General features: G+C 46.9%; 1 long non-coding RNA gene across 1 annotated transcript; it reads left to right on the top strand.

Moving 5' to 3' along the window:
• Positions 1 to 6: 6 nt before the first annotated feature.
• On the top strand, positions 7 to 23,119 carry LOC109313346. The gene is made up of 3 exons (XR_002102034.1): positions 7 to 69; positions 22,209 to 22,230; positions 23,108 to 23,119. It is a non-coding gene; the product is annotated as an uncharacterized LOC109313346 (long non-coding RNA).
• The last annotated feature ends 1,534 nt before the right edge of the window (positions 23,120 to 24,653 follow it).

The following is a 24,653-nucleotide window of genomic DNA, read 5'->3' as shown; positions in this document are numbered from 1 at the left end:
TAGACGTGCCCTGTGAGATTAACATCAGCCACAATTCTTTATTGCTGCTTATTCATCCAACTTATTGATGTGGGGGTGGGGGGAAGGAGAGGAAGCTTGGGGATATGGTAATAGGGGAAACCATGAAAGTACTTATTAGGGTACGTTTAAACATGTCAGGCTAATTGCTCTCTCTCTCTCCCAATTGCCCTCCAGCTGTACCTTGCTTGAGAATGACTGATGTATCAACACAGACCCCTGAAGAAGGATATTTAGCTGCAGTAAGTGCATAGGTATTTTGGGAACAAATAGCTCAAGAAATCTGCTGTAAAGGGAGGTGACAAAAGTGAGTTTGGGAGTCTGGGGCAAACCCCCACATCTTCTTTCTTCCATTGCAGTATGCCCATTGCTTCCAAAAGAGGGTCACCTCAGCTCTACAGAAGAGGCTTGCCCCTGCTCTGCTTGGACTCATTTTTTGGAAAGGCAGAAAACTTCAAAGGGGCATTTTAGATCTATCATTTTATCTATTGTTTTACCATTTTGGGACAGGGGAGAGGGTATACAGAAGTGTTTCAGTCAGTTTTCACTGTTTGTTGCCTTTGTTATTTATTTATATTTGAATTAAAGTTTTATTCTTGTAAGTTTCTGTATTTTCAATCAATGTACACAGTGCTTTATCTGTGTGGTATCAGCCTTGAGGCTGGAAGCTGCTGTTGGTGATGTGGGTATGCCTAGAGGGGGGACAACTGGTTTGATTTTGGTGCAGTGGATGCTTTTGGCCATGAAGTGTGTCCCATGGTGCCCATAACCATATTGTGGCAGTGAAGCCCGGGCACAATTGCCCAACCCTCCGAAGAGCCTGCCAAGAGCTACAAGGAGAAGACTGGTACCGGTGAGGAATTCAGGAAATTTCCCTGCCAGAGAGGGAGAGCATGGGCCAGCACAATGTGTGGTGCAGCAGCACAACTTTATAAGCATGATGTCCATCCATCTGGGTGGTGCCTGCTGATAACATTAGGCCCATGCACCGCTGCACGGGATTTAAAAGCCACTGGGGATGTGCCAGTAAGGGAGCACGGGGAAACAAGCACCAGGCAAGTGGAGCTCAGCAGCACAGCAGGCTGATAGCCACTGAAGCAGCACAGCACCTATGGAGCAGGGTCCCCACCAGGGCAGGCCTGGGGGCACCAGGGGCCTTCCATGCGATTTCCATGCCTTACCCCCCCACACACTTCTTTGCTCTTTGAGAAGTGAACACTGGAGAGGCAACTCCTTTTTTTTTTTGCATTTTCTTTTTCTTCCTTTTTTTTTGATCCTATCATTGACCCTCTGGGTCTCAGAGAGAGGGCACTTACCCTAGCAGTGGACAGCCCAAACAAACAGGCCCAGAGAAAGGGGCCCACAGACCAGAGGTGGAAAAAGCCCCAGACCTACCTACGCTGCAGCATCTAGCGACTGGACACAGAGCTAGACTATGCACTCTCATCAGCCTCTGAGTGAGCCTGGATGGTGACCTGGAGCAGCAAAGATGGCCGGAGAGCCTTCAAAACCTATGGTTGGTGAGTGGATGGGGTGTAAGAGAGGTGGAGCCACAAGTCAGCTGCCACAGTAACGTGAGTGCCCTTGTGGGGGCCCATAAACTACAGCACTAAACCCTATCCTTAGTATGACCAAGGTGTGGCAGGTGAGTCGGGGGAAGGTGGGGGCCCAGCCAGGGTGCTTGCAGCCTATCTATCATTGAAACTGCAAGCATAACACATATGTTATGGTTATGGACACAAGCATTACCGGTTCATGGCTGCTGGTAAACTTCCTTTGTCCAGGTCACCCCAAGACCCTTTTTGGTTGTCTGTGGCTTAACTGCCAGCCCCCCACCAGTGCTATCAATGTTGGGGCACTTTATGTAAAACCAAAAAGGGGGTTCTGTGAAGCCTCTCATGGACCTAAAATTGGAGCTGCTTTATGAATAGCATGTGCTCATTGTTTCATGACTCCTGGGCCAGCTCTTCCGCCCCCACGGGGCTCACTGGAACAAACTACTTAAGCTGGCCTATGCAAAGTCTTTCAGGCCCCCCCATATAGACCCTACTCTCTGCAGCTTACTGCCTTCTAATACACCCACTCACTGGGGCCACTATACTGCCCACTCACTGGGGCTACTAGGCCTTATACCCCTTGGGCCTCAGGTGTCTGATGACATACCTCTGCTGTAATTTAATACTAAAAGGTCAGCAGGGGTAGATTGTTATGTGGTGCCCCCTTCAGTATTTAACTTTGGCTAGCTCATGAAGCAATTTATGGGATTTTTGAGTGGTCACATGTACACAGTGATGGAAATAATTAAACCCCACCGTGTCAATTTAGGGGACACAGAATGATACATTGAGGAATAAACCCCCATCATGTGTACAAGCACTAGGGCTGTACAAAAGCTTCAGTCCCTGATTCAGTTCAGCAGAGATTTGGCCCGATTTGGTGCCCTAATCTCCAAATCTGAATCGAACCAGAGGACCCTTTAATTTCTCTGAATCAAATCAGAACCCTCCGAATCGATTTGGGGAGCTTCAAAAAGATTTGGAGATTCAGACATAGACACAGCTTTAAATGTTTTTTCTACATACCTCTAGGTAGCAGGCAGCTTGTGAATGCTGTGATGTTGGGGCAGATGGAGCATCCCACAGAAGCACGGGGGGCTCCTCAACATGCTGGGCAGCAGACCTGGAAGTGGACCAGAAGCACCTCTGGTCCATTTCCAGGTCCGCCAGGGAGCACAGTGGGGGGACGTCTGCCCCCCCCCACCCCCGACTCAGTGACTGGTACCTCCTGGGTCTGGTGGGGGGCAACCGGGGTCCCCCCGTGGCTGATCACAGAGCCAGGGTGGGGAGGGGGAGCTGCGTGTTCCTCAGTGGACTCAGAAGTGAACTGGAAGTACTTTTGATCCGCTTCCAGGTTCACCACTGAGCGGGCCCCCTGAACTCCTGTGGGACACTCCATGCACCTAAGCATCACAGCATTCACAACCTGTGCTGGTACCTCAAGGTATTTAGAAAAAACTTTTAAAGCTGCATCTATGGCCGAATTCCTGATTCTCCAAATCAGCATCGAATCTTCAGATTCGGATTTGGCCGAATCGAATCAGGGCCAGTGATCCAAATCAACAAATCGAATCACTGTCCCTGATTCAGGCCAAATCCGAATTGAATAGGGCCCACTTTGCGCACCCCTAACAAGCACCCTCAACATCAGCTTGTTCCCATGTCAGTCCCATTTGCTTTAATTTCTTCATTTCGACACTCCCTGCCTCACTCCCTTCTTCCCTCCCAATCCTCCTTAATAAGGAAAATAAATGAAATATTGATTCACATGCAGTGTTGATCATGTTTCTGAGGGAAGCCTCTCTCTGATTCTTTAAAGCCAGCAGGAATAATCAAGCTAAAATGATGTGATTGACAATGCACATCTGGGGCTTTTCTGCCACTGAAGGGGGATAATTGAGACTGAACAGCAGTTTCCCATTCATCCCTGCTGGAGACCATTTTATAGTCTGAACCTCCATAAACATCCCAGAGTGCAGAATGGGTGCCTTGAAATTTCATTCCCTGCCTTGGAGGGCACTGAATAGCTCAGTGAGGATGAGCAGGAAAAGGGGCTATTGGAGCAATTCAGTCCAGGTGACTTCTTCACAGTTATACAGGAAGCACATGTGGATTCTGCTGCCTCTCGGTCCTTTAACTACTAAACAAACTTTCTTTACACCCCTTTGCTTCCCTGTCTCCAGCTTCATTGAAGTGCTCAGGAGGGAATGTAACTTTCTACAGACATGAGCCAGAGCCCCTTGAAGTCAGTGGGAGCCTTTCTGCTCACTTCAGTGAGTGAGAGAGTGAGCCTTTCTGCTCACTTCAATGAGGGGTGAGCTTGGAGGTGCAGTCTCAGTGATATGCACAGAGAGAGACCTCTTTGCCCCAGAATGCAGTGTCTGCACATATTCATGCCTCAGATCTCCTTAGCTGTTTGCTCCTGTATTGCATGACCGACTCATATCCAGTTGCCTGTCCACTGTCACCCAGAATTACAGCACTGCCCCATGCCACATTTCTTGTTCCCTCCAGCTATCAGGTTGAAAGTTTAAAAGCAAAACAGGGATTCATTCATCCCTCTTCTGTCTTTGAGGTACCCAGTCCCCTTCAAAATCCTGCTGCCATATTTGGCTCAAGGCTCTTTGGGTAAATGTGATATCTTTTATTAGACCAAATAAATAGTTGGAAGAATTGTTCTTTGCAAGCTTTTGGGAGTGAACACTCTTTTCCCAAAAGCTTGCAAAGAACAATTTTCCAACTATTTATTTGGTCTAATAAAAACTATCACATTTACCCAAACCATCTTGTCTGCCTATGTCCTTAGACCAACAGCTACAATCTGAATATTTGGCTCAATAACTTCTGGCTCCAATGTACAGTTTGACTGTACATTGTGCACAGAAATGTTCCCATTCATTGTTTCTTCATTTCCCAGACTTTTGGTTCCCTACGGTGACACCTGTCCCATCTCATCTTTGTAGTCTAAGCCAGCACTTCCTTCTAGGAATACTGCTCAGTCAGCCTTAACTCAGCCCTCTTTTTCCCTTCCTCTGCCTTCCCCATTGGTTATTCCATGGCCCAATTATTTCTTTTTTCCTCCTTATTCTGCCTGGCTCCAGACCAGCTGGCCACTTAATGAACAGCCTATAATTTTTGTGTAAAAAATGTGTGCACTGCAGAGACACAGAGGTAATGTGTCACTGGTGTCACTGCTGTCAATATTAATTTAATGGCCTCACTTCTCTCAGTGGGGAAGCTGGAGTGACCGAACAATGCAGGAAGGAATTAAGGCCTTCTCTACATGAGTTAGGCCACTTTTAAGATTCCCACTGGCAACCAGACATATGAAAACTAAGCTATCCTGTGTGTTCAGTCACGCTGTACATGCATTAAGTCTATTTTTCGTACCCAGCCCAGGTCAGTGGTGAGCAACAATACCGTGCCTTCATGGGTGCAAGCTGCTGTTAGCTGTGATCATCTTTCTGTGATGAAGGCACAAGAAGCATGTGGCCACTTAACTCAGGCTGCATAGGCACTGGTGAGCTATAAGGGTAGGACTCTGCAATGTGGAGGTGAAGGGCTCCATCTCCCATTTCTAGGCCCCCAGGTAACTTCACCCACACAATGATTTTTTGTTGACAATCTCTCAAAGACCCCAGGGCATCTCCCTCTTGTGAGGTGTCTCTCACGTGTACCCAGAGCCACAGCTCTTTCAGGAGGAAGAGGAGGATATTCATGTGACTAATATCCCTGCTGGGAGTTAGGACTCTTGGGTTCCAATGCCCAGATCAGACCTGTCTACAAATGCTTGGACAGCCTGAGAAGGAAAACCTAAAAGAGCAGAAAGTTCTCTCTATGGGATGTGGGAGAAGCAGTTGCCTAAACCTTTCACTGCCTTCTCCCCTCCATAGCTGTCACTGGAGTCACTGTATTCAGATGTGCATTTAAGTTCCTGCAGGAGCTGATTCCCACAGCTTTAATTTGCTTGTGTGATTATTTATAATTCCTGTTCAGTTCTTTTCATTTTTCAGTGTAATTAGGCAGAGGAGCAGCCTTTGTTCTCCAGTCAAAAAGCAATTAGCTGTACTTTTTGCCTCATGGTTGTTTTTTTAATTAGTGCTTTGTTGTTGGCTTTTGTCCTCAACAGAAAACAGAGTAAGGACCAAAACGTGTCACCTGCAGCTGTGCTACCTGGGAGTGAGAGCAACAGGCCTGTGCCCCTCCTGCCTTGGGAGCACATACCTGTTGCTGATGCTATCCTGCTCCTCAAGGTATACAGTCATAGCAGGCGCACAAAGGGTTACAAGCTACATCCTTGCCAGTGAGGCTACTGGCACTGTCTGACATTGTCTTTTTGGTATAGGGAAGCAGTCTCTCAAACCACTGCATCTCAGAGCTCAAGTGACTACTTTTAGAGTTAAATAATGAAAGCTTTCAATATTGTGGTTGTGGCCTGGTTTGCTTCTTTAGGACAGATTTTGTAAAGCTTCTAAATCTCAGGAAACTATCCAGTTTCATCTCTTCTTTATATGGAAGTTTACTTGGAGAACTAAGGAACTGGACTGGAAGATTTCTGAACCCATAACTGAAAGTGGACGACTGGGGTTTGTGATGTTGTAGTCTTAGCAGTCCTCCACCTGGCCACAGAGAATGGGTGGAGGCAAAAGCTAGCCATGAAAATAAATGTATTTTTTTAAAGACAAAAACTTTCAGTCCTGATTTACTCTATATAAAGCTGTGGAAAAGGTGCAACTCTGAAACTCTTAGGTCATCTTGGGTCCTAAGCAACTCTAAAACTCAAGATAGGCCTTCTTGAGTCCCGTCTATTTTAGAGAAATCTGCATTGGTGCAACTACAGATGTGGACAGAGGTATGGTGAGTTAAAATAAGGGGCATTTATCACATATCAGGCATTGTATCGTAATGGTTTTATGCGTCTGCTCCTGCCTCATTGTAAGTGTAAGAAAAATGGTAGTGACTCAGTTGTCTTTCCCTTCAGGCTTTAGCTTCCACTTACTTTAGGTACGGGCAGATATACAAAACAATTATCACGAAGCAGGTAATACAGAGTACATTCACACACACACACACACACACACACACACACACATACACTTTTTATTTCCTATAATATGTTCACCTGTCCACACCCTACATTGATGTTTCTAATAAAGCCCCCACAAAACATTGGATCCATGAAAAGTAGGGCTTAATCCATCATATTACCAGACTGTGCTACTGTACTACCAGAAATTGTTCTTACTGCTCATAGTGGTAAAATGCTCTGGGAATCAGTGTTGCAAGAGGTGGACTCAGAAGAAACACAGGTGCAAATCCCTCTTCCATCTGTTCAGTCTGCCTTTGTGAACTGGGTTATATTCAGTGGTTTAGTCGACATGTTCAAAAGCAATTGATCATCCCACTTGTGTCTGTAAGTGAAGGGCTAGACTTAAAAGGATAGGAACGTGGGACTGGAAGGGGCCTGATGAGTCTCTGAGTCCCATTCCCTGCACTCACAGGCTATCAGTCAAAGGAGCTTTCAAAGCACCGCTTCAAACACTCACTCACCCCAGCTATGAGGAATAATATCTGCAATGTCAAGAAAATGCTACAGGTAGAAGCCAGGGAAACAAGGACCCTGTCACTGGATTAACAGGGTAGTAGTTAATCAATATGCTGAAAGAATCTGAGGAAAAGGACCAGGTTCCGTGCTACAGAGGAAGATAACCTCCACCCCCCACCCGCCATGGTCCATATCAATCAGATCCAAGGGAAGATTCCCCCAAATCTGTCAACTGGCGTGACTCCGACTGTCAGAGGTTTGCAGACCCACACCACACATGCAGGTGCTATCTGCATGTGAAACTTGGATGGTTGCACGCATGCTACTTAGGCAGTTATTTGAATGTCCATGTGCAGTAACAGCATGGTTTTGTGATGGGGATCACAGATCTCCCTTTTAAAGAGATAGATCTACTCCTTTTAAGTCAACTGACTCCCATTGACTTCAATGGAGATGAATCTGGTCTTAAAATATCCTCTGGTGCTTTGCCTAAGAGGATAAGTTTGTAGTATTGCTGATGAACACGTTCCTTTTGCCTCACAGCTGTAGGACTTGTGTGTGCTATATGGTAGCATCTACATGCAGATTCCTTTGTATATACAATATGCACAGCATTACAGACAGAGAGGTAGGGTGAGGAGAGGGGGAAGTCATTCCAGAGACGCAGAATATTATTAACTTATCAGGGCTGCAAAGAATTGCTGCAAAATGCAATTACTTCCAAAGCTAGCTATTATTATGTAAGCAAATGGCAATTCCAAAGCTGAACTGCAAAGGAGGAAATGCAGTCCTGGCATTCAGAAAAATACATTGACCAACCCTCTGTGTTGTAATTAAAGGCTGAGAAACTAGCTGCTGTGCCTGCTATAGAAAAACTGCTCTAAGTGAAGGATTAATTTCACAATGAGAAATGGAATCAGAGAGCCCCACTACCACTGACATTATATAGACTACACTGATAAACTTGCAGGGAAAGTAATTACTCCAGCCAGCCAGCAGGCTCAGGCATCAAAGCCTCTGCTTCACTGCTGTGCTGAGACTAACCTATTTTCCATGTCTCTGCTGAATACATAGATTTATACCAAATGTGATACACAAGTGCATGAGACACACGGCAGGTTGTCCCAGCCCCTGAGTGGATCAGTTTGTAAGGCAAAGCAACAGGTTACTGGAATACATACCTTTGGAGTAAAATATGTGCAGTCTTTTAAAACTGACCTTACTCAAATGCTTTGTCCTCATGCAGTACATCTGGAGATGCTGATGACGCAGGGTGAGGAGCCTGAATTTAAAACCTCAATCACCTTTGCATTCAGGACAGTTGGAGGTGGGGGGGGCTGGATGGTCCAAGATGGGGACCAGGTTTTGCCTTCACCTTTAGGATGTAGATCCAAAGCTGTATTTCCTGTGGAGGGCTGTCTGTACTCCTCTGTGAAACCACAACTTCTGGTCTTGGTTTAGTAAGCAGGTGTTTGCATTGCATTAAACACCATCCTAACTGGGCTCATAGTTAGCACTCTCAGTAAACAGGCCACGGTTCTAACAGACTAGGTACAACGAGCTGCTGGCTTGCCTCTAGAAGTGATCTCCCTAAGCCAGGGCTCAGGTACAGAAGGGCTGTGGGGGATGCTTGTACTAATACTGCCCACTGTAGCTACTAAGACCAAGGCCAGCCATTAGCTCCAGAAGCCCTGTACAACAGTAGTAGGCAAGCTTTCGGAGCAGCAGGTCAGATCAACCCAGCAGACTGAATGCTCTGACCCAGGCCACTGCCACTACCGCTGTTTGTTCCACCATCAACCACAACCCAGACAAAGCCCTTGACCTGAGTCCACAGAGTAGGTCCAATGGCTCTGCACTGGCTACAGGGAAATGAAAATGCAGGGAAATCTCTCTGCCTTGCATGGCATGTACAGGTATGGAGGGTTTGTCAGTAAAATGAGAAACCAGACTGTTCGTTAAAGGGTTCTGGTAATTGGGAGGGGAATGTGGGGCACATGAGAATCACAAAGGTTTGGAGAAGGCAGGACAATCTGGGCAACTGGGATGAGTTTGGGCCCCACAGTTAATTCTGCAAAGCCAGGATGTGGGGAAGGGTCATGTCGGAGAGTTGCATGAAAGGCTTGTTGTCTAAATAGGCACTGTGTGTCCATAAAGTTCATATCAGGGCTGAGAACAGACAGAGTTCAGTTTCAGGCACAATTTCACAATATTGTACAGCCCTTTCAAGGGTGGGGTCTCTGGATTCCACCTCCCAATCACCCAGGACTCCTGGATGCATCTAACCAACCTGTAAAACTGTGTGCCCATCCCGCTCCCTGCCCCAATTCAATTCACAACTATTTAGCCTGTTCTGAACTGCCATTTTTTGTTAATATATTTTATCTCAGCTACACAGAGGCAATGAGTAGTCTATAACTCTCACTGTGACCTGCCCATGTTTTTATATTTTGCCCCCTGTAATCAATTAAATGTGGGGTTCTGCAGTCCCTCTTCTTCTCAGGGGACATGTCTTTTGTTACTATGGTCAGCTGTGTCCCTCTCCCTGGCTTTATGCAGCCTAGTCACTAGTACCTTTCCTTCCCCTTCATTCCCTGTCCCCTCCACCCATCTCTCACCCATTGACTGCCTCAATTTACATTTTCACTGACTGGCTTTCTTGCATGCATACCGGCCTCTGGCTTCTATTCCATCCAGGAAGAGCACAGACCAACTGCAGATTCTTCCTCAGCCTGACAAAGGGTGTTTGTACCCAAAAGCTTGCAAAGAATTTTTCCAACTATTTTAGTTGGTCTAATAAAAGGTATCAGATTTACCCAAAGAACCTTTCCTTAGCATTGAAGTTACTTCAAAGACTAAAAAAAAAACCCCAAACAGATGAGTAGTTCTCTGGTCCTGTTTCTCCATCAGTAAAATGAGGGTAACCCTGCTCTCTGGAGTGTTGGAATAATATGCTCCAGCTGCTCTTTGAAGATGAAGGGCACCAGATATAAGTGTGAGGTATTATGGCATGGCCATATCTATGAGCACAGGCATTCTGGTCAGCAGTGTAGAGCTATATAGAGCTGGCCTCCTTGCCCCAGTGATTCAAAGCTTTAGATATGGTAAGTCATTTGATTTCCTGAAGTGTTTTCGTTTCTAATCTTTCCTTTGGAGTACAGGGATAATAGAGGTCAGTGTCACAGGCAGCCTTCCTGGCATTAGGTGCCTACACATAAGGGGCCTCATTCTGATCCCTATTTATACCACTGGCTTTGTGATTATTGCCTTAAATAATAACTAAAACCTTTCTTTTCAGTTATGAGAATGAGGCTGAGAAGTGGGAGCTCAGCAGGTGCGCTGGATCAAAGTGTCACCAGTGGATCCTCTCAGCCAGAGAGGCGGGGAGAGGAACACGCCTCAGCTTCCAGTATCTAAAGGCAAGTCCTAATTTTTGTTGCAGCCCTTCTGTCATGTCTGATACTCACTGACAGACCTGTCCGGCACAAATTGATCTAATCTGTGGCTATATTATTGGCCTCTACTACTACATCCTGTGGCAGTGAGCACCCCAGCTGGTGAATAGACATGCCCCCAGATCCTGATTCGCACCACTTATGAACTTATAGGCAGCCACCAGGACCCCCTGAGCCTGCGCTTTTTCTAGGCTGAAGAGTCCCATGGCTCTCAGCCTCTCATTATAAGGCCTTTTCTCTTGCCCTCTGATCATGTGCGTGGCTCTCCTCTGGACTCTCTCAAGCTTCTCCACATCCTTCTTCAATTGTGGAGCCCAAAACTGGATGCAGTTCTCCAGCTGCGGCCTCACCCAGGCTGAGTACAGTGGGAAGATGACATCCTGAGATTTACTTGAGAAGCATCTATGGATGCAAGCCAGAGTTTTGTTTTCTTTACCAGCTGCAACAGTGCATTGGTGGCTCATGTTCATCTTGTGGCCAATCATGACCCCCAAGTCTCTTTCAGCTGTGCAGCTAGTTAGTGTAGCACTGCCGAGCCTATAAGCCTGCTGCAGGGGTTTTTTCCCCAAGGTGGAGAACCTGGCATTTTTTGGTACTGAACATTGTGAAGAGCCAGAGGCTACTTACTCAGGGTGGCCCCCTGCCCATGTGCATGAGTCCAGCAGGAACAGCATGACCACGCTACAGTGGGAGCTCCCAATCCACCCAGGCTCAGCTTTACCACCTCGCCAGGTATATATATGGAGATATATCCAGGACAGAGCGGGAAACCAGAGCAGAGAAGAATGTAAGACGGGTGGGTAAGGCGTTAGCCATACTCTGCCTGAGACTGAAGTCCCCAGGAATGGGGCAAGAGACCGATCTGGTTTTGTGAGCTTGGTGGAGCTCTCACCAAAAGAAAAAAAAAAGAGAGAAAACAGGAGAGAGAAGAAAGTACCACGCTCTTTCTCTGCTTGTTTTTTTGGTTGATTGGCTGCCGAGGGCGGTTAATTAAGCTGGTGCAGCAGCAATTAGGTGCAGAAGTGGGAAACCCCTCCATGTGCTCCCAACCCCAGCAGCACAGTCCCCGGGGAAGCTGAGTCCAGGAAAGGAAGTTCTCTGAGCCCTGTTAGGAAGTAGGGTGCTCGATGTGGGGAAGGAAGAGGGAAATGTTTCCCCTTGCCTATTTCATGGTCCTGACCGGCTGCCACAGGTGGTCAATTAATCCAGTGCGGTGGCAATTACAAAAAGAGGAAAAAACCCCGTTTGCCTGCAACACCGGCATCCAAACACCCAGGGTGAAGATGGGCAGAGACCAAAGGGATGGCTTTGAGTCCCGATAGCCAGGAAGGGAGCTCAGTGTTGACAACAAGTTTTTTCCATTTTTTTTCTTTTTCTTTTGCTGGAACAGAACCTGGTGGCATGAATCAGCTGTTAGTCATGGTTGGGTCGGGGAAGTCATCACCCCTCCTTTTTTTGTATTTTTTTAAATATCAAAGTTGTTGCAGGCAGAACAGAGAGAGAGAGAAGCTCACCCAGCTAGACTGGCAGAGGTCAAGACACGCAGGAAGAGGACCGGTGAATGTCAACCAGGTGCAGAGGCACGTGCCCATATCTGGTGATCACCTGACAAATGTCATCAGGTTTATATCCACTCACTTACTAAGCTTATATCCAAGTCAGTCTAGGTCACTAGCCTATTCTTAGGTGTGGATGCTATGCCCCAAAGTTTAGTGTCATTGGCAAACTTGGCCAGTGCGCTTCTGACACCGATGTCCACATTGTTGATAAAGATGTTAAAGGGAACAGGTCCAAGGACAGAGCCTTGGGGGACACCACTGGTCACATAGTGCCAAAATGATTCACTTCCATTGACTACTACTCTCTGGGTCTGACCTTGGAGCCAGTTTCCCAGCCATCAGACTGTGGTGTAGCTGAGGCCACAGTTGGCCAATTTTTCCATGAAGAGATCTTGGGACACGTTTTAAAGCCTAGATATATGATGTCAATCTCTTCTCCCTTGTCCAGGTGATATGTCACCTGGTCATAGAAGGAGATCAGATTTGTCAGACAAGACCTACCCACGACAAACCCATGCTGGCTGTCCATCAGGATGTTGCCATCAGCCAGCTTATCAAGAAGGGTCTCTTTGATAATTTTCTGCAGAATCTTACCAGGGATTGAGGTTGAGCTGATGGGCTTGTAATTCCTGGGATCCACCCTTTCTTGAAGATGGGTACCACATTGACCTTCTTGCAGTCTTCAGGTACTTCACCTGAGCGTCACAAGTTTTCAAATATTTTTGCCAATGGTTGGGCTATGAAACCTGCCAGCTCCTGGATTACTCTAGAATGTAATCTTTCAGGACTAGCTGACTTGATGTTCAGCCTCTCAAGGTATTCCTTTACAAGATCTACACTGATGCTGGGTATAAAGATACCCTCATCCTGGCCATCCCACATCATGCTAGGCAGGGTGGTCCCTTTGGGCTGATGAAAGACCAACGCAAAGTACCCATTAAACAGATTGGCTTTTTCCTGGGTGTCAACTATCAGTTGTCCCATTTGGCTCAGCAGGGGTCCAATGTTACCCTTGCTTTTTTTCCGACTCCCTACATATCTAAAAAAGGACTTTTTTATCCTTGATATGTGAAGCCAGATGGAGTTTAGTTGCAGCCTTGGCTTTCCTGATCTGTTCCCTGCAGGCATGGATCAGTGCTGAGTACTCCTCCTTGGTGGTGATTCCAGCTTTCCATCCTTTATAAGTCTCTCTTTTTAGGCAAAGGAGGTCCTCAAGTTCCCTGCTGAGCCAAGGGGGTTGCTGTGCCCTTTTATTACCCTTCCTCCGAGATGGGATGGACAACCTCTGTTGGGATCGCTCCCTTGAGAAGTAACCGCTCCTCTTGGACTCCTCTTCCTGTCGAGTCATGGTCCTTTAGGGCCTCGACAAGGAGCCTCCTGAGCTTGTCAAAGTCAGCTTTCCTAAAGTTGAGGACTTCTGTATTACTGACTGACTTGCCAGCTTTGCAATGGATAGTAAAGGTGATCACTATCACTCAGCTTTCCACTGACTCTTAGGTCACTGACTAGATCATCCCCTTTGGCCAGTACCAGGTCCAGCAATGCTTTACCTCTTGTTGGCCTATAGACTTCTTGAGTCAGATACAGCTCATCCACACACATGAGTTCCAGTATTGTGAGAGCTAATAAACAGTAAATCCCTATTGACTTTCTTTCCCCATTCATTAACTGAAAGACCACTATGGAACACATCTGGAACCTTTAAAAGGGGAATTGTTTCAAAGGGGCAGCACTTAGTACATTCTAATAGTTATGTGTGAACAAGCTGAGAATGATTCAAATATAGCAAACTCCATGTAGCTTTAACCCATGTAGCTTTAACCCTGGATGAAACAGTGTTTAAGTTAAAGCACTTGTGCCACCTTTGAAACATTCTTGGCTTATTCACACATAACTATTAGAAGTTGCAGCTGCTGTCCTTTCGAAATGATTCCAAATGTGCAAGTGTTCACACCCTAAAATATCCCCCCCAAGTTGTCTTTTCTCTAAGCTGAAAAATCCTTGCCTCCTACAGATGACGCTCTATGTCTCTGATCATCCTTGTTGCCTTCTTTGCATCTTTTCTAGTCCTACCAGATCCTTTTGGAGGTGGGGAGACCAGTACTACATGCAGAATTCAAGGTGTGGGCACACCATTGATTTATACAGCACAGTGGCATAGCAACATTTTCTGCTTTGTTTTCAATCAGCTTCTTGGTAATTCTCATCCTTTTTGCCAGCTACTCAGCGCTGGGCCTTTGTTTCAGAAAATCATTGAAGATAATGCCAAGAACTCCATCTTGAACAGTAACAGCTAATGTAGAGCCCATTATGGTCTATGTGCATCTTGAGCTATTCTTTCCCAAGTGTATCACTTTGCCTGTGATACTGAATTTCATCTGCAGTTTCATTACTCGTTTATTTGATTCACTCCACGATCATTTTGAGCATATTTCTAATTTTGACAAGTTTTGGGGACAGGATTGTGTTAACAGCCTTGAAAACCACTGCTCCAACTGCAGATTTTCCAATCATAATTGATCATCCACAGATTCCCAAGGTGTTCCGTTTCTACAGCAATACACTTCAGAGTCATTGTTAAGTCTCTTGCTGGTATTCTCCTGTCCAGTGTTGGGGCAAGCTCCTCATACAGCTCCTTGAATATCTCTTCATGTGAAACCTGGGGGGTCACTGGTCAGTTGGTCCCATCACAACATGGTCCCATAAACCTGGGCTCATGTTCAGCAGTGGTAATCTTCATATGGATTCTGCATGTCCACCTGGTCTTGGTCATTTTGTGTTCTTGGGCTACTCCTAACCGCTGCCTCCCGCCTCTATGTTCTCCTTCCCCAAAACAAACTTTGAGACCACTGCCAGCCTCTCCTGGCCACAATCATGAGCCTCTATAGGTGCAGACAGAAATGACACTTGTTGCATAATCAGTCCCTTGAAATCACTCTAAAGCCATGCCCAAACAGAAGAGCAGGGCTGCAGAGCCCTCCAATCACCCAACAAATTAACCTTCATTGTATGAGGATTCAAATGAAGTCACTTCTAAGTGGATCAACTTAATTCATTTCTGTCTGCTTGTGTTACAGCACGGAGCTGCAGCTGATGTCTCTGGATGGCAGGGGAAGAAGGCAGGGGAGTAAAGTCCCTTCTGGGGTTTCTCAGCCCACTGGAGTGGGGGGGAGGGTGGATTGAAACCCCTCACCTTGGGGGGATCCAATCTACCCCTCCACTCCAGTGGGGCTGAGAAAACCTCAGAAGACCTCCCTCCCCTGCCTTTTCACCCCTCCCAGCCAGAGACAACAACAGGGCTGGGAGGGTGGGGGCAGAGCCAGGGAAAGAGGTAGCTTCTCTCCCCAAGTCAGTTCCAAATTAGAGCTGATCCTCCACCCAAGAGGCAGCACCAGCCTCTTCCTGGGGGGGGACTGAGGTGGGCTAGACAGAAGACTGGGGGGGAGGGGGTGCTGTGCTATTTTTTGCCAAACATACTTGTTTTTTTAACAATACCCATTTAATGTGCTGCACCTCTGCAGGCTGTGGGTGGGAGTGGGGTGGGCTCAGCTACACAGAGCAGGAGGCCTGTGGGGAAGCAGGGTGTTTTGGCGGCACTGGGAGGGGTGGCTACGGGCAGGGCTAAGCCAAATTCTGGGATGGCTATAGCCTCCCCCAAGCCCTCCCCCTACTCCACCTTCTGGATCCAACAGCTAAAGTCTGTTGGATCTGAGGGATCAGTCTACTCATGGTGCTTTCTATGAATCGCCATGCATTAGACCCAGGAGCTGCACTCATTGTCCATAAAGGATGCAGACAGAAGTGACAATTTTCACCTGATCTGGCCACAGCAAGCTGTCTATAGCCGTGACCAAACACAAGCGCATAGCTGCAGACCACTTCAAAAATGGCCAACTGGGCAAAAATCTGAACCCTCATTGCATGAGGCTTCAGATGAAGATGTCTCAAAACAGAGCCTCTTCTATAAATTGTGTCTGCACTGACTGCCAACCTTGAGCTGTTTTCAGAATGGGAGGGAGGAAAGGGAGAGGAGGGAGTTTGATCTGGGGGTTTTCAGCCCCCACTGGAGAGTGGGACAGGAGTATTGGAGCGCTCCCCCAAGGTTGGCCAGCTGGGGAACCCCTAGAATGAGCTCCTGCTGCTCCCTTTCCCCCTCCCATTCTAAAACAGGGTAGATTAGCAGGGAAGAGGGGCTGTTGCTAGAGGAAATGCTGCAGGCTGCAGCTAGCAGATAGATTTCCTTACCCCCTGGAACCAACAGTGAACTTCTGTTTGATCAGGGGCATCACTGTACCTCAAAATGCTTCCTCAAATCATTCTCAGTTACAGTGGGGAGATGCACTTCTGTCTGCACCCAAACAGCCACATCTCTTGGGTCTGGTAATTAGCAATAGTAGAATTCAGACTTTTGGCATTTAGCAGCATACTATTATTACATCACTAGGGTGAATGCCAGGGAACAGTTTTGCAGGATGAGACCATTTCCTACCACAGTCCCAATGTGTGAACAGGCAAGCTGCCCTGATGGCTTGTGAATGCAAGCACAGAACAGTGCAGCAAATTATGGTACTCAACCTCAGGATATGACCTGCCTCGCTCTGTTGCTTGTCAGAGCCAGCCAGAATGCCAGCACAGACACAGGGTATGACTGAAGCATGCTAACACCAACAATAACACTGCGCAGTGGCAAAGTAGGCTACCATTCACTGACAAGCACACAGTTACTTAATCTGTGGTATAACATGTAAACGAGGCTGTTGGACTTTTAATCTGTATTAGCAGGTTGAGTCTATTTTAGTAGACCAAGGTATAGCCAAGATATAATTTGACCTGCTAAAATCCAGCCAAAGGTGCTAAACTGTGTTTCTGTTGGTAGTAGTGTCTAGTTAAAGTAGCTTGACTGATTTATTTTAGAGCTGTCTACATGGACACACCAGGGAAAGTTAACAGGTGTAAAGTTAATGGGTGTGATGCTCTTGTTCAGAAGTAAAGTGGGCCGAAAAGAGATGGCTGTATTTGTTATCCAGTACCACAAGGCTCCTTTGATCTCCTGCTTAAGGTCACCGTGAAACTGTGATTTAGTCTCAAAGGTCTGATAAGACCGCAGCCCCCCATAGCCTGCAAACCCCATCTAGACACAACTCTGCTTACAAGGGCACTTGTACACATGATGACAATTTAGTCCTCACAAAACTAAACAGGTTCGTTCTATGCCCCCAAAATTGACCCGGTGTCTTTTAATTTGTTCCATCACTGTATAGAAGTGACAGCTCTAATAGATCTCAGTGCACCTTTCACAGTAAATTACTGTGGGGGCGCTGCATAGCAATCCACCCCCTTGATCTCTCTGGTAATCAGTTACAGGAGGGGGCACTGCCAAACCGTTTATCCCCGCTACAGACTGGTCAGTAATGTGTAGCTCACTGGTCGCTGACATATACAGTTCACCGAAACTGCTGTGATTTCATTAATTTAATAAATTTAATTGTGTCACTTCATTAATTTCATTACTTTTTAACACATATTTTTAAATTGCCACTGTGTGGGGTAAGGACCTGCCCCCGCCCCACAGCTCAGGGGCTGTCTGGCCTGCTGGCAGCTGGCCCCTCAGCTAGAGGCAGTGGTGGTCAGGCTCTGCCAAAAGAAGGATCGGGCCCCTTGCTGCATCTGCCTGGATGCCCCAGGGGTCCTACCTGTGCCCCTCACTCCTGAGCTATGCTGGGGTCTCAGGAAGTGGCCGCTGCCTGCACAGACACCCCCCAGCCCCGCAACGTGGCCCTGCCCAGGGTACCCACCTGGCCCATGCTGCCCTGGGCTCCCCAAGGGGTGCCTTGATTGCCAGGGCACTGTTGCCCCATACTCTCCCTGCTTCATGCAAGAAATATAAAACCGATTGCCCGATTTACACTGGCTGGGAGCAGTTTCATTTCCCAGTAAAAAAAGAAATTGCAGCTGCCCGGTCCCAGCACTGCAGAGAGTGCTTCTGTTGACTTAATTTCCATTGTTTAGGGAGATGACATAGTGAAGCTGGCAGAAAAAAACTCTTCTGCTACCATTTGCCTTGTCACTAGGGGATTGTGCTGCCATTGCTCTCCTGGCATGGCTCTGGCAGCAGCAGCCCTGTAATGCAGACAAGGCTTGTGATGTTTCTTTTCAGTGTACTAGACCCCTATCAAAATAATAAACATCCCTAGCCCTTGCATATCGCTCTTCATCTGCAGTTCTCCAAGTGTTTTGCAAAGGTCAGCAGCAGTAAGCCCATTATACAGACAGATAAGAACTCTGTGCGTAGATACAGATGCTATCCCAGATTTTCTGTAGTGCGTTAGAAAGGACACATACACAGGTTCTCTCCAGGATACCTCCATTTCATCTTCACTTCTGTTTTATCTCAAATAAAAGATGGAAGCACAGACTGCTATAACCCTACTGTATGTTTTTTATTCCAAGTTCAATTTTTTCTCTGTGACACAGTCAGGAAAGAGGAGCTATTGTGTCTCTCAGAATCAATACAATTGTCCTACTAATTTAAAATCCCTTGTTGGCAAGTTGGATTAGTCAAATATTTCCCCTTAAGGGATGCTGTCAAAGCTGTTAGGCAAGCCTAAAAATAGGAGATGTCATGCATATATTGATTTGTTTACTGCATGCTGCATGCTAAGTCAGGCGCTTCATAGGCTGGTTAAGTTTGGAGATGCAAAATAATGACATGTTTAGCATCCTTTAAGAAAAGCTTTAACATGAGACAGCTGTCAAGGTGGGTAGAAATACGGGCCAAACAACCACAGCTATACCCCTTTAATCACTAGCTTGGGATATGAATCTGACAAGCTCTGAATACAGTACAAGGTGCAGCCTGCCTAGAATTACTCCCCCTGGCTTGTCAATGGGTGTCTCGTTTGATACTCCATCTTACACAGCATTAGAAAACTGACATAGTTTCATAGCCCTGCAGGGCCAGAAGCAGGTTACAGACAAGTCATGTCAGGAATTTTTTCAAGACAGCTCTTCATTTTGCTTTCCATGGATATTCTTTTACTTCTTACATTTGGACAGAATTATATGATGAATAACAGATTTGATACATTAATGGCCTGCATGATGAGATGGAGATTATCCAAGCAGCCATAGAGCAGGCAAAATCATGCAAGGGCTCATTTGTGAAATTAGCCTTTTGGAGAATAATGGCATTATTCACAGAAGAAGCCATTCACCCTTGTGCAGAGAGCCAAGGCACATATTCAGGTGTTATCTGTAAACTCCTGCAAGCCATCATATGGTGTTTAGGTAGGACTTAGGTAGTGCCTAGGGTCTGTGCCAGTCCTCTCTGCACCGGGCAAAAGGGCATTTTGGGTACATTATTCAGTAAACAAGATCTGTCCAGCTCCTTGCACCAGATAAAGGCAAAAAACAGCCATACAAATGAAGTATTTTGGAAAGTTAATTAATCTTCCCTTGAAAAAAACTACCACCCCACTATTGCCAACAGCAAGCAGTGAAAAATCATAAACCAGACTTCAGAAAAAACCATGAGCTTACATTAAAGAACATGAGATTTAAATACAAACACACACATATATATACAAATATACACACATATACAAATACTTATATATACACACATATAATTTTGGGACTCATTTGAGGCTTAAGGTCATACCTGTCTCATGATTTCAAGCTGTTCCTTGTAACTAGGAGGGCTAAAACTTTCCACAAGGATTAGAGATTATCACTTAATCACCTGATTCCAGGAGTTGGGGCTTTAAACAATCAATCAGCTCAGAAAGACTTATAAAATTGTATGAACTGCCAACAACAGTGGCCCATAATCCCCTCCTTCCCCGGTTTCTATTTTTTTTAAATGTTAACAACTCTCCATATGAATTAGGCATGCTCATCATCATCATCATCAAACTCGAAATGAAGAGAAATGAAAATTAAATCGACCATAATTCTCCCGTTTCACTGATACTTGCATTTCTACAATGGGCACAGAGCAATCTGTGCGTGGAGAGGGTTTTCTACTCTATTTTTCCTTGCTAACCAGTTCATTAGAGAATAAGCATGAAGCTGTCTGTTCTGACTTGTCTCCAGGTCCATCAGCATTTCTATAGCATCTATTATCATAGCATCTCTGCTCAGTTATGTCACCCACAATTAAGCATATGTGTTTGCCCTGAGGGTGACATTCACCCCTCTACACCAGGGCATTTTTCTCCTGACTGACTGGTGGTCCAACTCAGCCTGCTCTGGGTCCATTTCCTTTCAAGACAGACTGTGGCTCAATAGGCTCAAGTCTGTCCTTTGCTTCACTGCATAACTGTAAAAACAACCTTGGTTTCAGACATAAATTGAAAAATCCAGCTGCTAGCAGAACTCCTAAGGTGTGCAACTGTGTTATGAACGGAAGTTGTGCCCGTTAGAGGTGCTGCTGCTTCCAGTGGCTCCCTCCTGTCTCTGACTCATCTAGATTAAGTCATGACCAGTGAGCAGTCATACATACAGTTCAGCCGGATATTCATTGCTTTGCCCACACTGGGTCAGACAGGAGGATCAGGATGCAGAGCTGGGTGCCATTAGAAGGTTGATGGCATGGGGTTGGGCCCTTGACATTTTTTTAAGGGGGAGAAAGGGATGGTATGGGCCAGGCACATTTTTGCTCTTGCACTCTTGTGTCCCTGAACACAGCACAAACAAACATCAACAAGTCATTTCCTTCCTGCCCAGAAATCCCCACCTCTGGGCCTAAGAGGTGTTGCCTCTCTGATTCCTCTCGGGATCATAATCGCAACTCCTTCTCCTGGATTCTTTATTCACCTGGATTCTTTATCCTAACCCTTGTGTCTGCACCCAAAGAAACCCCGCAGGCTACTTAGCTTAGCTCTGACCAGCCATGCTGCCTAGTGCCTCAAGTAGCAGTCCCATAAACTCCAGCTCCTTCTAGTGAGCCTTGAAGGGGGGTGCTTGGCATCCACTGGTTTAACAAGGTCTGCAATTGTCTTCGAATTTCGATACTTCTTTTCATAGCCGTTAACACCTTTCACCATAACTCTGCTGAGAACATAGCCTAGGGCTCCTCACAATCCCTATCAAGGGGCTCATATAGCAATAGCCACATCAAGCCAAAACATGAGCTCCACCAGTGGTTTCCAGTTCATGGTCTCTCTTGCCCATAGCACTGCAGGTTGCTGAAGAGAATACTGCTTCCAGCTGCCCATCTCTGCACCCTGCATTGGCAGATACATTTCAGGTACACTAAGCTGGTGGACAAGGGAAATTGCTACTGCCTGGAGTGGTCAGAGGTGTGTTTTGTGGTAGATCCTAGTGTAAAAGGGACAGGGGCATGGGGTTACCATATAACTGGGTTTTCCTGGACATGTCCTCTTTTTTGGTCCCCTGTGCTGCATCTGGGAGGTTTTTTAAATGCAGGCAAAATGTCCAGGATTTCCTCCCTGGTCCATTTTCAAGATGACTGCTACAGTTCCCAGAATACCTAGCATGCATGCAATTGGGAGCTGAGTTCTCAATCAAGATCTGAGTGTTTAGTTTATCATGGAAAAACACGGAAAACGTGATACCACTTCAGCCAATGGGGACAGGGACGGGGCAGCGGCAGGGGGCGGGAGTCACCATGATTCTCTGTGTGTGCGTGCAGATGAGGACAGCCAGGCAGGGTATGGGAGCTGCCCCGGCCAAGCACCTGGATACAAGTAGGCTGGAAGGTGTTTGGGGGACGCTGCCCAGGGTGGAGGGTGCACAGGCCTCCCCTCCCCCATCGTTCAGGCTGCGCAGTGATTGGATTTGCTCCACCACCACGTGCAGGAACCGGAGCTGCTGATGCAGCCACTGCACTCCCTCCAGCCAGGACAGGATGGGGCGGCTGGGGGGAAGGGCACCAGCAGAGCCCACAGGAGAGTGGGGAATTCGTTCTGGGACTGAGGGGCACCACCATGGGCAAGGGCAGGGGCAGGGGCAGGGCACTGGTATATCACTCAGAGCTGCTTGGTGGCACAAAGCAGCGAGGGGGGCGGAGAGGGACACAGCCACAGCTGGACCCACATCGTGTTGAGTAAAGGGGGTGGGGGAGCTTTGATTTTGTGTTAAAAATAAAAAAAGTAAAAAAATAGGTATTTCAGATTTATTTTATTACAATTGAGGCACTTGTAGGCTTCCAAATTTCTTTAAAATTGTAAATAACTCAATAAAGCATTGTGTTAAATTGACAACAATAATTCTTATATTATAAAAGCCTTAATTTGTCTGTCTGTCTGTCCACAGCACTTTATTTGCGCTGTTGTCAGCCAATCAGAGTGTGAAGATGCGTTCGAAGAGGAGGTGGTGGCATGGCAGAGCACCCCCATGATGGTGGAGACACAGGGGACGGACTGGGGGGAGGGGTTGAGGCCCCACTGGAGGCAATGGCAGTGGAGTGGAAGGCACATTTGTTATTTACTGTAACGGTTAGAAACGCCTCCCCCACCCCCCACAATTACTTCCCAGCCCCTCCCTGCACAGGCGTCCTTTTTTTTGGAACTGGAAATATGGTAACCCCAGACAAGACTAAGATCATGCTGCAAGGGGAGGTCCTAAGGGTTGGCACTGGTGGGACTTGGAGGTGAGTGGGAAGGAATCTGAGTAGAAAAATGCTTCTATTTAACTTGAATCCCAAGAGAAACTGTAAGGGCTGGGCAGTGTGTTCCATTCAAGCCAAGGAAAGGTAAAACTGGGCTGCAACTAGGGTGACCAGCCATCCCTAATTGGGCAGAACAGTCCCCAAATGGAAACATTGAGTCCTGGAGCCCCAAGCCCACAATGGGCATCCTCCCCTGCCCACCATGAGCTCTACTCAGCTCTGCTCTGGCTGGACCTCCAGGAGGAGAGGGGGAGGGGAGGGTTTGTGTCCCGCCTTTCAATTTTGAAAAGGTGGCCACCCTAGCTACAACTAGCACTGTACGTGTAACATCAAGTAAAAAGGCCTCCAGAGAGGCCTGTGAGCTCCCCCTCCTAGAAAGCTTGGTAGAGGCAGGAATTTAGAGCACCTGCTGCAGGTCCCTGGAACACAATTCATTCTGACACGAAGAGGAGAAAGCCTCATTCCAGCTCCTGGCCTCCCCCTCCCTTACTGAACAGGGGAAGCAACCTAGTGACAGAGGATGCAGAAAAGGCAGAAGTACTCAATGTCTTTTTCACCTCAGTCTTCACAGGCAAGGTCAGTTCCCAAACGACTGCACTGGGAACACAGTTTGGGTAGGAGGTAAGCGGCCAACTGTGGTGAAAGAACAGGTTAGGGATTATATAGAAAAGCTGGACATGTACAAGTCCATGAGGCCAGAAGGGATGCACCCCAGGGTGCTAAGGGAGTTGGCTGATGTTATTGCAGAGCCACTGGTCATCATTTTTGAAAACTCATGGCAATTAGGAGCGGTCTCGGATGATTGGAAAAGGGCAAACTGTGCCCATATTTACGAAAGGGAAAAGGGAAGATCCAGGGAATACAGACCAGACAGCCTCACCTCAGTGCCCAGCAAAATCATGGAGCAGATCCTCAAGGAATCCACTTCTAGGCACTTGGAGGAGGAGAAGGTGATTAGGAACAGTCAGCATGGATTCACCAAGGGAAGTCATACTTGACCAACCTGATTGCCATGTATGATGAGATGACTGGCTCTGTGGAGAAAGCAGTGGATGCAATATACCTTGACTTTAGTAAGGCTTTTGATACAGTCTCTCATAGCATTCTTGCAAGCAAGCTGAGGAAGTATGGGTTGGATGAATGGACTGTAAGGTGGATAGAAAACAGACTAGAGCATCAGGCTCAGAGGACAGTAATCAATGGCTCAATGTCTAGTTGGTAACAAGTATCAAGTGGAGTACTCCAGGGCTTGGTCCCAGGGCCGGTTTTGTTCAATGTCTTCATCAATGACATGGAAGATGGCATAGAGCGCACCCTCAGTAAGTCTGCAAATGACACTAAGCTGGGGGCAGCAATAGATATATATGCTGGAGGGTAGGGCTAAGTTTCTGAGTGACCTAGGCAAATTGGAGGACCGGGCCAAAAGAAATCTCATGAGGTTCAACAAGGACAAATGCAAAGTCCTGCACTTAGGATGGAACAATCCCATGCACTAGTATAGCCTGGGGACTGACTTGCCGGGCAGCAGCTCTGTAGAAAGGGACCTGGGCATTACAGTGGACAATAAGCTGAACATAAGCCAACAGTGTGCCCTTGTTGCCAAGAAGGCTAACAACATATTGGACTGCATTGGTAGGTGTGTTGCCAGCCTCTATTCAGCACTGGTGAGGCTACATCTGGAGTCCTGTGTTCAGTTTTGGGCCCCCCCCACTACAGAAGGTGTGATCAGAGGCAGCAGGGCAGGCCCTACGAGGAGAAGCTACGGGACCTGAAACTGTTCAGCCTCCACAAGAGAAGGCTGAGGGGGAATCTAGTGGCCTGTTACAAACTAGTCAGAGGGGACCAGCAGGCATTGGGGAAGTCCCTGTTCCCCCGAGCACTGCCAGG

Source organism: Crocodylus porosus, unplaced genomic scaffold (genome assembly GCF_001723895.1).
Source record: "Crocodylus porosus isolate Cpor-Errol unplaced genomic scaffold, CroPor_comp1, whole genome shotgun sequence".
NCBI lineage: Eukaryota > Metazoa > Chordata > Crocodylia > Crocodylidae > Crocodylus > Crocodylus porosus.
This window is presented reverse-complemented; position numbering and strand designations above follow the sequence as displayed.